The sequence below is a fragment of the Myotis davidii genome, unplaced genomic scaffold, assembly GCF_000327345.1.
Source record: "Myotis davidii unplaced genomic scaffold, ASM32734v1 scaffold24, whole genome shotgun sequence".
Classification (NCBI taxonomy): domain Eukaryota; kingdom Metazoa; phylum Chordata; class Mammalia; order Chiroptera; family Vespertilionidae; genus Myotis; species Myotis davidii.
The window spans coordinates 4,432,544-4,447,192 of NW_006298312.1; the positions used below are offsets into that span (position 1 = coordinate 4,432,544).

A 14,649-nucleotide genomic window follows, 5' to 3' on the forward strand; every position below is an offset into this window, starting at 1 on the left:
TCATCTTGCACAATGAACTATTACTCGGCCATAAAAAGTAGTGAAATATTACCATTTGGGACAGCATGGATGAATCTAGAGGATATTAAGCTAAGTCAAGTCAGTCAGATAAAGACAAATACCAAATAATTTCACTTATATGTGTAATTTAAAGAAAAAAATGATGAACAAACAAAAATTGAAACAGACTCAAAGACACAGAGAATAGACTGATGGTTGCCAGAGGGGTGGGTGGCTGGGGAATGGGTAAAAAAGGTGAAGTGACTAAGACCTGAAAATTGGTAGTCATAATATTGTCACAGGGATATAAACTACAGCATAGAGAATCTATAATAATAAAAGCATAATATGCAAATGGACCAAACAGCTGAACGGTGGAACAACCATTTGGACGACCACACTATGATACCCACTGGCACCAGGCCAGCCAAGTCGGGTGCAATGCAATTGGTCAGGGGCCTTGCCATCGCCCCATGATCGTCCTGCAGAGGAAGGCCCAGGCCACTGGCCAGCGGGCTGCGGCTGGTGGGTGGGGCCTCCCTCTGTGGGGGATGATCCATCACGGAGCCCTGGCTGGGTGGGCAAGACCTACCTCTTTGGGGCGATCGATCAGAGAGTCCTGCCATCAATCACCCCAAAGAAGGAGGCCCAGGTTACCCAGCTGGTGGTGCTGCAGTGGGTGTCCTGGGCCTCCCTCTGTGGGGCAATCACAGGGCTCCCGGACTGCGAGAGGGCGCAAGCTAGGCTGAGGGCCGCCCCCCCCCTCTCAGTACATGATTTTGTGCACCAGGCCCCTCTAGTACAGTTAATAATATTGTAATAACTGTGTATGGTGCCAGTTTGGTACTGGAAATATTGGGGGGAACACTTTGTAAAGTATATGATTGTCTAACCAGTGTGCTGTACACCTGAAACTAATACAAACTAATATTGGATGCAAACTGTAATTGAAAAATAAAATTTAAAAATTAAAAAATAAAACACTGGCAATAAAATATCTTTAAAGTCAAGTATTTTAGAATGATTTAATTGTTGTTTTATGATTTTTAAAAACCTTCATTAACATTAAATATAAGAAATACAACCATGCCGAAACCGGTTTGGCTCAGTGGATAGAGCGTCGGCCTGCAGACTGGAGGGTCCCGGGTTCAATTCCGGTCAAGGGCAAGTGCCTGGGTTGTGGGCACATCCCCAGTGGGGGATGTGCAGGAGGCGGCTGATCGATGTCTCTCTCTCATCGATGTTTCTGACTCTCATTCATCTCTCTCCCTTCCTCTCTGTAAAAAGTCGATAGAATATATTTTTTTTAAAAAAGAAATACAACCATCAAATTTCAGTAATCTTTAAAGTTTAAGTAACCTCATCAAAAAGTTATTTGTTCAAATTTTCATAATTTTTTTACTGTCAGATTTTAAATATTTACTCTCAAAATTTCCGATGAAATGGTAAGAATAAAAATTAGTTCTAATTAAAAGTTTGGGTTGATTTTATTACTTTTTTTAATATATTATATTGAATTTTTACAGAGAGGAAGGGAGAGAGATAGAGTTAGAAACATCGATGAGAGAGAAACATCGATCAGCTGCCTCCTGCACATCTCCCACTGGGGATGTGCCCGCAACCCAGGTACATGCCCTTGACCGGAATCGAACCTGGGACCTTTCAGTCCGCAGGCCGACGCTCTATCCACTGAGCCAAACCGGTTTCGGCTGATTTTATTACTTAAAATAAATTATAGAACCTAAAGTTGAAATATCATTCACTTAAAAATAATAGAAAACTAAATTAAAAGTGTGAATGGTGTGAAACATCACACTCAGTCATTTAAACTTTATTTTAAATATCTACTTTCTCAGACAATTCTTTATTCTACAACCTACTTAATATTGATTATTCAAGCTTCACCTCTATCATCATGAAAAAACAAGAAACAGAGAACTAAAAGTATCCAAAAAGGGATGTTTTTCCTAAACATTGTGATATGTTCGGTGTTTCTGCTATGTGGCATTCATGATGTTGAAAATTATTTCAATAGATGACTTTTCCAATTATCAGACTCCTCACCCCACTTTGGTAGTTAGCTTAAAAACTGTTTCTTGCTTCTTTATTCCAGGGTCAGAAACATTCTATCTTCTCTACATTTGTAACAATGTGAGCGGGTCAAATATTCACTATGTTCTGAATATCCAATTTATGCAATATTTCTAAAATTCAAAATTTAGTTTGATTTTGCACAGTAAGACAATTGCTTACCAGTATTTATCTTTTTTTTTATTTTTTGACATCTTTATGGGCTCAGAACGCTCCAGTTCTGTTGCATCTGCGCACTCTCCACCTCCACCTCCAATTATGGCATCAGAAACAATAAGGCTTGCGATTGGAGAAAGCCTGTTTGATAAGGTATGGGCAGCTACGCACCCACGGGACTCCCTCCTCGGCTGACTTCTGGGTATAAGACACCCCTCAATTTTCAGTCTAACGATTTTAGAAAAAAATAGCTCCTTTTACATGGAAAAATAGAATAATGATGAAAAAATTTAATAGCTCTCCACTGAATTGTACCTTGTTCTGCAGGTGTTCCATTCTTGGGTTGTCAAATGTTTCTAAAGTGTTTATTAGTGATTCCTTTGTGAGCAAGCTAATGATGCTGAGCAAGCATTTAAAACTCTCTTTGGAGAGCTCTCTCAGGTTCTGGGTAATGTTGTTTTGAGGAGACAGACGGAAGCTAGGTAGTCAGAAATAGGGAAAGGAAGTAGAACCAGCAACCCAACTAGGTGGAGTTACTAAGGCAACCCAACCGGGTGGGGAAGGAAGGGCACAGGTGGGAAACATGAGCTTTAAAATGAATGAATATTGCTAAGACAGGCAGCTTGCAGATAACCAATCACAAGACAGTGAGGCATATAACCAACCCTAAGAATATTATTAGGGCAGAATTCTTTGAAAGGATCAATCAGGAACTAGCAACACCTATATCTGCCCCTAGATTAAAAAGCATGTGCTTCCTCTCTCCTCAGCATGCTAGATTCTCAGGTTGGTGGCAGGAGACATGCTCCCCTGCACCCACATGGCTTATGGCCACATGGGACTCCACACATGGACTAGTAGACTTTAATTCGCTTGGATGCTGAACTACACAAAATTGCAACATGGAACCCCAGCTGCACCTTTTCCAGGACTGGTTTCTCTCAATAAATTTTGCCTGTTTACTGATTTTGTCTGCAATCCATTCTTTGGTTTTACAAGACAATGAACTTGGATTCAAACACCCTACATTTTGGTTTCAACTTCACTTATCCAGAAGTAAAAATCTAAAGATCATAGCACAGCACAATGCATAAATATTAAACTATATTTTGGGGGAAACAAACAGAACTGACTTTTGCTAGGTATACAATTTAAATTGCAAATATTGTATCTAGAGAATTTCCAACCAACCAAGAACATTAACCAGCTCTAGAAATATAGAAGGTCAGTTAATTTAAATCCCGTTAACAGACATTTTATAAGATTGTAGAAATTAATAAACAGAAGCCCTATGTAAAGTGAAGTCAAGAGGAAAGAAGTAAGGGCTCTCCAGCATGTATCTGTCACTCAAGGGCAACTACTGACTCCAAACAGGAAGAAACACACCTTGCATCACTAACAGGAAGTGCTTCTGCATAAATGAAAGGATTTCTCCTTGAACAGTAACAGCCCAGCCAGTGGGAGACCATAACTCAGCCAATGAGAAGTCACTATACTCTGATCCTTTGGGTTCCTCTAGTGCAGTGGTTCTCAACCTTCCTAATGCCGTGACCCTTTAATAAGTTCCTCATGTTGTGGTGACCCCCAATTTCATTGTTACAAATTGAACATAATTAAAGCATAGTAATTAATCACAAAAACAATATGTAATTATATATGTGTTTTCCGATGGTCTTAGGCGACCCCTGTGAAAGGGTCATTCGACCCCCAAAGGGGTCGCGACCCACAAGTTGAGAACCGCTGCTCTAGTGGATTCTTCATTTACAACAACCTCTCCCAAGTTCTTAAAAAAGTTCCTCTCCTTTATTTCTCTAAATTGTGCCTAGTTCACAGTTGGACCATATGCCCCAAATTGCGTATTTGTTGTTCCCAATTGGGATAATCCCTTTTGCTGGTGAAACACCTGGCTATCTATTTGCTAAAAGTCCACATTATACACACACATAGAAGCAACTCCCTTCCCCAGAAGTTAGTCTCCAGATTTACAAACAGACAACAAATTGTAGAGGAGAACTATTTCTCTACATCCACCCATGATTAGTATGTCTTTCTTGCTGAAAGATTTGTTGTAAATGCTAAGAAACACACAAAGTAGGGCATGCGAAATGATTTTGGGGAGGGAAAAGAAATAAAGAACAATTTGAGTCATATATTTGAGCCCTTTAAATATGCATTTTGATATAATGTGTAATAAATGTAATTCATTATAACATATATTATTTATACATAGTTTTAAATACATATATTTGGCAAGGTCAAAACATTTTATTGACAAGGGGACATGCTCTGTAAGTTTTGAAATCACTGTGGTATTACATGAAGTAAATATATCCTCTTTATTATTTATGAATGAAAAATCATTGTGATGTGCTTTGATTAAAATTTATAGTTCCATTGTTCTTTACAGTTTATAAAATGCTTTTGTAAAAATAAATTCCTTTTATGGAACCTATGCTATGAAAGCTTTTGTTTACTTTGGGAGCCAGATTAATAATGATAAATAGGAACATATTGGTTTAGACTTGCATTTCATTAGTGATACAACTGCTTATTATCTGCAAATCTGGTTACTTAAAGTATTCTGAAGTTGGTTTTTCATCTAAAAATTGAGATAATTAAGTTTATTTTTTAAAGTTATTTTGAGGAATACATGAATTAATATGTAAAGTCTGTTTCAACGTAAGTGTTGAAGAAACTTCAGCTAAAAGAAAGTTTCTATTGGTTCTAACAATTCTTGGTACTTCTCTTAAAGCTATTTGAAAGGATTCTTTAAATCAAAATGTTAAGAACAATGAAGGAATTAGCTATAAACCACAGTTTAGTAATAGTTCTAGAACTCATAATAGATGGAGCGAATGATAAATTTTGTTAAGACAACCTGGTGTTAATCAGCAGTCTCCTCCCTTAATCAGGAAGGACTAACATGATGACTTGGCCTTTGGTGGAGTGACCTTGGTGCTCATTGCTCATACATGCACTCTTTTCACAAGAAATCGACAGCACACTGAGGATATTTTGGTTATTTCCTTGTATTAAAACTTATTAGCAGTTGCCAGAGATCTCAGTTTTCTGTATTTGAAGTATAGACAACTGCTTCCTCAACAGAAACTCAGTGAGCATACATACATTAAACATTCTTGTTCATTTAAATCTGCTGCCACACATATTCATGCACAGAGAATTTCAGCTTGAGAAATTGGTTGTTAATGTTCACTGCATAGGCCTATTAGACTTTAAGGAAGTTAATTTTAAAATATGGTTTATGTAATAAACTTGTACCATGTAATAAATGTATTAATTTTATTCATAAACTACTTAGGAAATATCTACACCTTCTTTTGCTAATAAACTAAATCTGCTATTACACCATGGAATGGTGAAGAGTATATCATGATATTTTCATGATTTTAAATAAAGTAAATGGATATGATAAAGATGTTAACTCAGCATTTTAATATTTTCAAAAACCCTGGAAATAATCAAACGAACAATCTATATATATAAAAGCCTAAGCAACCATTATGACCGAATGACCAGAACAACTGATTGATCAGTTGCTATGACACGTACTGACCACCAGGGGGAAGATGCTCAATGCCAACCTCCTGCGTCCCCTCCTCTCTGGCAGATCCCCCCAATCGGCCCCTACTGGGGGACCGGCCAGAAGACCTTCCATGGCCCCTCCCCCTGGCCAGCCAACCTCCTGCAGCCTCTCCTCCCTGCTGGCCAACCTCCCACAGCCCCTCCCACAGCCGGTCGCTCCCCTGCCCCATAGGCCTTGATTGCTGGCCAGGCCAAGGGACCCCACCTATGCATGAATTTGTGCACTGGGCCTCTGGTAGAATTGATAAAAATGCCTGTGTATAATTTTGATAAAATGACATAAAACTTTAAAAAATGATGTAAGTATACAAAAACATTTAATTACATCAAAAATATTTACTATATATTTTGAGTAAAAAGAGGAGTAAAAAAACTATAGGATAATTCTGACCCATTTCTGTGTAAAAGATGTAAATAAACCTTTGAGAAAATATTTAGAAGGTCGAGCTACCTTTGTGCCTAGATTTTTATTTTTGCCAATTTAAAAATATAAATGAAATCATCTTAAAATAATGATAATAATAATATAAAATATATTTTAGAAGAATGTTTGGCCACATTGTATATATGCACTCTAAAAAAAGTTCTGTTAAGGAAGGTCAAATTCATTTGGCTAGTTCTTAATAAAAAATCTATCAGAAGTTCTCAAATTTTCTCATGTATAAGAGATACTTGGAGAATTAATCTAAAATGAAGATTCCTAGACCCCAATTCCCAGATATTCAGATTTAGTCTGACATGGCTGCCAATGAGCTGCATTCCTAAAGATACTTCACATGGTTCTGATTCAGCTGCAGTTAAAAAAAACAACACAAAAACCTGGACTGAAGCTGACACTCAAAATGCACTTTACCTTTTCCCACTGATTCTCCTTTACATGGTAGTCCACACTGTGTGTAGAAAGAGGCATTTTTACAGGGAGAAACATGCTGACCTGAGAAGTTTCATCTGAAGCTCTAAATATACCCAGACATCTTTAATAGCAGCGGCAGCAGCAGCAGCAGCAGCATTAGCAGTGCCAGGAGCTGATACTTCCATGGCACTCACTCTGCAAAGGTTACTGCCCCAAACCACACATAAAGAGCCAACTCAATAAAAATAATAGAAAATAATAATGTCCAGTAGATGGTTCTCAGCTCTGCACTAGGGAAAGTTAGCAAAGGCTAAAGAGGTCTTAGGAGAGATTATAGGAGAGCATCCTGGCTACATTATGAGATGCCCAGAGAAGTTACTAGAGTAGTTTTTGACATAAAGATAAACACAGTATATTCTTAGGTCTTTTCATTCTCTAGTAATTCTCAAAAACTTATAGCTCAGCTGAAAAATAGAATCAAGTTCTAAGGTGTTCTCTGTGCTGCTTTCTGAAAGTGCTTGTAGTTCAATTCCTCAGTTTGTGGATTACCCAGAACCCTCACTTGCTTTTCCTCTGCCCACTTAGAAAATGGTCCTTGGCCAATTCATTCACTTCATTTCTTCTGAAAGGCAAGTAGACATTTCAAGGCAACTTACATATGCCCCAATTTCTTTCTTTTTCTTCTCTTCTGTTTATCTTCCTTTCTTTGTCCTTTTATTTTTTTTGAGGTTCTCCAGGGCCCGTGTGCCGTGAGTAGCTCGGTCTCTGTCATTGCTGAGGCGTTTGCAGTGGAGGACCCCCCAGCTTGTTTGTCTAAGCCAGGGGTCCTCAAACTACGGCCCGCGGGCCACATGCAAATACAAATATTGTATTTGTTCCCGTTTTGTTTTATTTCAAAATAAGATATGTGCAGTGTGCATAGGAATTTGTTCATAGTTTTGTTTTAAACTATAGTCCAGCCCTCCAACGGTCTGAGGGACAGTGAACTTACCCCCTGTTTAAAAAGTTTGAGGACCCCTGCATTAGGCAATCCAGCATAGAGCAAGAAGTTTCAAGCTATTTTCTTATTTTTAACACGAAAATCACTGTGACATTGAATTTGCCACATTTCTTAATCTAGGTACAAGAGGTAAGAAAGGACTTGTGTCCAGACACAAACCATCTCCCTTGCTTTTAAACTTGAAGGTGTACACTTTCAGGTGTGAAAGAACAGTACTAACATATTTTTTTTTAATGCTGATAGGAGGAACATGGACATATTGAATATATCTCATTTTTCCATGTATATGACGCCCCCCACTTTTCCAACCTAAAATTAAGAAATCAATATTTTAAATATTTTGCTGGTTTCCTCTTAAGGCCTTCTTCTTTTGTGGCACCTTAAGGAGTTGTTCTTTCTGTTTTCTCCAGTGTCTGATCATACACTCAGTGGGAGGAGGTCCAAACTGTCTCTCTGCAGCTCTATTTGCATGCTCTTTTGCATAGCTGGTTACATTCAGTAACAATAAAGCTCGTGATTGGAGGAAGCCTGTTTGACAAGGTATGGACAACTACGTACCCATGCAATTCTCCTCCACTGACTTCCATGTATGAGACACCCCTGGATTATCAGTCTAACAATTTTAGGGAAAAAAATAGCGTTTTATAGATGGAAAAATAAGGTAATGATGAAAAAACTGAATAGCTCTCTCTCTACTGAATAGTACCTTGTTCTTCAAGTGTTCCATTCTTGGGTTGTCAATCTGCTTCTGCTGAAAACTATATTTTGCCCTCTAGTTTTTAATATACAAGTTTTAAAAAATGAATGATTATTTTTTCTTCCAAATACTTAAGATTCTTTTGACCAACAGTTCCTTTGTAAAAGCTCTAAATTAGACTAGGGAATGTTTCTTTTTTAAATTTCTGCAACTTCCATTCAGGTTGCTTAAGTATTGACAAACCTTACTCATTGAGGCTTCCTAGGAGGGCTTCTGCGAAGGGGAACGGCACTACCAATATCCTGGATTTCTTAGAAACTTTACTGTACTCTTTATCAACTCTAGTAATTAAAAATATATTGTGAAGTTGTACAAAATATCCCAGCACTGGTTTAAAAAAATGTTCGGCATAATATAATTTTTAGTTCTGTCAAGAAAAAGCATCTGCACTGGTTTCCTCAGGGTAGAGTGAACATTTCTATCACACTGTTTTCTAGTCCTTAACACCTACCAGCTCCACTGAATAAACACAAAGCCTTTCACAAAAGTCAAATCCAAAACTTAATGTCCAGTATATGTCTGTTGTATGTGCAAGGTGTTAGGTTAGAAATGTACCAAGGGGCTGAAACAACATTGCTATATACCTGCAAAGTTTAACATCTTATTTTGTCTTTTTGTTTTTCTTTTCTAACTTTTTTTATAGTTTAACATCTTTAAGTAAAGGGACCACTCAGGTAGCACTTCTAGAGCCCAAAGGTTGTTTACTTTGAATGCCTTGTGACTCTTTGCCCTCGGGTGTTGTGCTGTCCTGGGGGCAAACTTGACCCTTGTTCAAGGTAAGCAGGAAGTGCCAGAGAATGAGTGCCTCTGGGAGCAGTCTTCCACCAGTAATGATGGAGATTTGGTGAATACAGAACCCATTTCAGCACTTAAAGGGGGTAACTTAGATGTGTCTTACTCTGCCTCCCAGACTTTTCAGAAGAGTTGTGCCTCAGTGGCCCTCAGTGGTAGTCAGCTCAATAAAGTACACCTTTATAGATTTCTTCTTTTTTTTTTTCTATTTCTTTATTCCCTTGGCTGCACCCTGGAGTGCACCTATATTCACATCCTGGCGTTGGACTTGATTGGGATTATGTATCTGGGGTCTCAGCTCTTGCTGAATTATCAGTTCTCCTCCATGTAATCTCACATCTTATTCCTCACCACGCAGTCTCTAACAAGACAGGTATCTCCTATGACCCTTGTAAAAAATAATATAGATGAAGCCACTTAAAATTGAAATCAGAGTTGCCATCCCAGAGGAAGTGCCATCCAGAGGAAGATCTTATACCTCTAACCTTTGGAATGCTAAAACAGGGCAAGACAACTTTTGCACCGGGCCAAAAGAAACTGTTTGCAAAGATAACAAGGAAGCAGATGTGATGACTACTGGACTGAAAATTTAAAACATTGTTTAGAATTAGCGTCACCACGTTAGCTTATCTTCAGCTGTAGAAATTCCTTCCTCCTATTGATGCAATTCTTCCCTTTCCTTTTCTTTTGCTTTTGCCGCCTAATAAAAAATACTATTGGGATCGCTGCCTGAATTAGTGCTTTCTAGATAGCTACTCTTTTGGATCTCAAATAAATGCTTGTTTCATCTCACTTTGACCTTTCAAGTTAAAACAGTTGAGGGTTCCAAAGAATGCAAATGTAGAAACTGTCACTTCTTAAGAGTAAGTCCTGGAACTGAAATATTGTCACTCCTATCACATTCTATTAGATAAAGCAATCCATAGGACCTGCCCAAGTATAAGGCGAGCACACAACACAAACACATTGATATCCAAAGACAAGGTTCCTTGAATTCATCTATATGATGAACTACCCACCATGGATATATGAGAATACTTACTGCAAGTCAACAGCATTAGAAAAAGGAAAAGGGTAGGAGGCATTTCTAATAGTTAGCACATGATTTAACTACCTTTTCCATCACTCATTGACAGGCAGATGTTAAAAATAGGCTGAGGATAATCATTTACAGCACTCTATTTTTTTTCTTTAATTCCTTTATTCTATAAGGAACTGTGGAGCACCTCACATGTGCCAGGCACTATGGGAGTACTTGTCCTCAGTAAGCATGAGCAATATCATTATTTTGATCATCTTTTAATGCTTGGCATGATCCTTGTGGCTAGAATGCTTTATACATGCTGTTCTCTCTGCCTGGGTATCACTTGGCTCTTCGATTCATTGTTACCTTCTGTCTTTCTTTCTAGTCCATATCTGTGTCACTTCTTTAGGGACATATCTCCAAGATTCAGAGCTCTTTGTACCTTTTCCTTGTAACCTTTAGCAGAATCACATTTCTTTTTCACTTTTGTTTTCGTCTCCCCACTAGTTCAGAATTCCATGAGAATAGGAACCCTTATGTCTTTTGAGTCACCATTTCCCAGCATCTAGCATAGCACCTGAGACACAGTCAGCCTTCAATAAATATTTACTGAGTGAATTCATGATTAAATGGTGGGTCCAGCTAGTTACATATTCCTTTACAGTTATTTTCTGGAAATACACCTTAAAAAACTCATCCTTTCTCAATTGCATCCCCCACTTCCTTGCCAACAACATATAATATAACCACAACATAATAGTCAAGAAATGCAAAAACAGCAATAATCCAGAAGTTGTCAACATATTTAAAAAAAAAAAAACTCATACAATACACAACTTTTAATGACTGAGAATCTCTTTGTTTATTTTTTTCCTGTGAGTCCTGTGTCTTGAATTCAAGACTTAGGTCCTTTATCTCTATATTGCATATGTTTGAGATAGATTCTAAATATCTGTTGATTCAGTGAATGTATACATTTAAATGTCATAGTTGATCATTTAACTAAAAACTGCAGAATAAATGGTATAAGATGATTCTGTTTTTAACTAGAAAGTTAATAATTTAACATCTAATTATTCCTATTAAATATATACTGAAAAATGCAATTAACCCCAAGGACACAATCTGGCATTTAACCTTTTCAAACAGATTCCTACCTCTGAGTTGTTCTCGGGTTAAAATAATATTCGACTTGTTTAACTTGCCTAGTCTATGATTGGGAAATTAGGCATATTAGTTAAAGAGATGGACAGAGTCTTTTTTAAGGTTACTCAATATAAAATGTGTATTGCCATCAAATTCTATATTTGTCAATTGATTACATTTAATATTTTAAAAGCCAGGATACTCCTAAATGTAGGCTACATATCAATTGATATATAGCATCCATATATTCCAGTATAATTGTTTAAATATGGCACAAGTTAGGATATTCTCACTCTATACAGAATATCTATAGCACTTTATTACTATAATACCAATTAAAGATGACATTGTAAATGAAATATAAGTAGCAAAAATTTACACAATTTTCAATAGATAGTCGTCCCTAATAAACCTCTGCTCAGTATTGGCCAGAGAATATAAATTATTTCTCAAGAAAGAATATTGCCTGTCTTATAAATGCTGTGGCTTGCACAAAAACTTGCAAATCCAACAAAGTTTTAGGTTCCTAGCCGACATACAATTTGTCACTCCAGTGCTGGAGCTGTATATGCTTAACCCTTTTTGGTGGGTCTGTATGTCCTTGAGAATCATTAGCTCAGTGGAGAACACACTTGTGTTTTAGCATCAGCTGTACCCCGACTGTGTTTTGTATGTTTGAAGAAGCAGAAAAAGCTAGCTGGCATCATTAGCTAGCTATCAGGCAGGGGTGTTGATGGCATTATTAAACAACTGATAATGATATTAAAAAGGGAAAATACTCAGCAATAGAAGGCAATATTTTGGAAGCAACGTTATATTGTGTTTCTTTTTCACTATCCATTTGTGTATGGAGCACAAACAAAAGTGACACATCACAAAAGCTTCCTCTTTATTTACAGGAGGAAATTTCTGAAGTTTTAATCCATAAGTATGTTTAAAAATTTTAAAGCCATCTCAATTTTTAATTTTTATTAAACCATCTGCCCATTTGTTCACAATTCAGAAAAACACTAATATTTTTTAGTGTGCTTTAAAGTCCACATGTGACATCCTAATAAAAGGAATTGGAAATAGTTCCCAAACCATTGGCAGGATTAGGGATAGTGTTTAAAATTATTTTGAAAAATTCCTTCTATGCCATCTGTTGAGTGTTTTCCCTTTAAATATCAATTTCCCTGCTTACTAGTACTTGAAAGATTGACATTTTTTTTCCAGTTGTATGAAATCCAACTTTGATTAGAAAGCAGTATACTAGTGTCTTTTCATTTATCTTATCATTATTCATTCTTAATGCCATTATAAACTGTTTTTCCTTGGAATACTAAATTCCAGCTCTATTTTTTGTATGGTTTTACATCATATCACATATTAACAGAAAAATTTGGCTTTGAGTAATATTTCAAAAGCTTCATTGTATTAGAATCTCTTATATCCAAACATTAAAACACATATATACATACAGTCTTTTTAAAGATAAGATAATTCTCTCGCACAAACTCAGTTCTGAATTGTACATTAAGAAAATACAGCTGTTGAATATTTAAATGTTAAGTGTGATAGCATTTTACATATATATATATGGCAGATTGATGTATAAAAGAAAATAAATTGACCATGCAATTTAAAATCAGTGATTCCACATCTTGCCTCTGTGGGCCACAACATCCCACATGTGACCTCTGTAGAAAGGGATGGTCAAGCTAAAAGCACCTTCCAGTTTGGTTAAATGTACATTACATAAAAGTCACTGGGCAGAACACTTTCATGGATGACACTATTCAGTGGTTCTCAACCATCTGGCCCCTTTAAATACAGTTCCTCATGTTGTGACCCAACCATAAAATTATTTTCGTTGCTACTTCATAACTGTAATGTTGCTACTGTTATAAATCGTAATGTAAATATCTGATATGTAGGATGGTCTTAGGCGACCCCTGTGAAAAGGTCGTTCGACCGCCAACAGGGTCGCGACCCACAGGTTGAGAACCGCTGCACTATATGATTATTTTTCTGAATTCAGCTTGGCTTTCTGCTCATGTTTTGGGGACACATCACCCCTCCCACCACACACACACCGACATGCACACATGCACTTACACATTTAATCACAACTATAGATATGATCTGTTTTTCCTGGATATACGTATATTGATTTAAATAGAGGTTTATGTGGCAAACATAACACATAAAAGAAAATAATTTATACCAGATGAAATTTTGTTTGAAAAAAAGGTAGCTTCAGAGTTATTTAAGGTAACATTGCCAGATAAAATACTGACCACCCAGTTACACTTAAATTTCAAATACATAAATGTTCTTTATCATATAAAATACTAGAGGCCAGGTACATGGACTCATGCACCAGTGGGGTCCCTCCCTGGCCTGCTGGCCCCAACCAGCCCAGATTGGGACTGGGCGAGTCAGGCCAGACACATCCTGGAGCCCTCCTGTGGTCCCTCCCTACCCTGATCAGCAAGGTGGGGTCCCTCAGCCTGCAGGAATTAGCTAAAATCGGCCTGGTGCATGGATTCGTGCAGGGCATGTCCAGCCGGTCTTGCCCAGTCCCTATTGGCCAGACCCCAGGAGCAAGCAAACCTACTGGTTGGAGCATCAGCCCCCTGGTGGTCAGTGTGCATCACAGTTACTGGTCAAATGGTTGCTTAGGCTTTTATATACATAGATGCTTACACTAAATGGTATTTGATGTTTATCTTAAATTCATATTCAACTGAACAGCTTACATTTGTATTTGCAAAATCTGGCAACCATCATCTAAAGATATCATTTAGTGGTAATATTTTAAACTTATAATTACCATGTAAATACCATACAATTTTACATTCTCTTTTGGAAGACACTCTTATTTTAATATAGTCCAATAAAAAAATTAAAAAAATTTGATCAATTAACTGCTAAATGTGAGAATCCTAGTAGGTTGAAACTATTTGACTAATTGATAAAAAAATTAATGCTTTTAGCAAACCTTAAATAATAATTTATTTTTCAGATGGCAGTAATAATTTCAAAAATGTATAGAAATTATTGCCAAAATTCTTTTTTCCCCTTTGTTTCCTCCCTCCCTTTCTTCCTCCCTCCCTTCCTCCTTTCTTTCCTCCCTGTTTTCCTGCCTTCCTGCCTTCCTTCCTGCCTTCCTTCCTTCCTTCTTTCCTTCCTTCCTTCTTTCCTTTCATCCTTTCTTTTCTTAACTGATTTTTTTTATTCTCCCC

General features: G+C 37.2%; 1 pseudogene; it reads left to right on the top strand.

The window, feature by feature from the left end:
- Positions 1–2,289: 2,289 nt before the first annotated feature.
- The window catches only part of LOC102756522, a 110,117-nt pseudogene continuing 97,757 nt past the window's right edge, over positions 2,290–14,649 (top strand).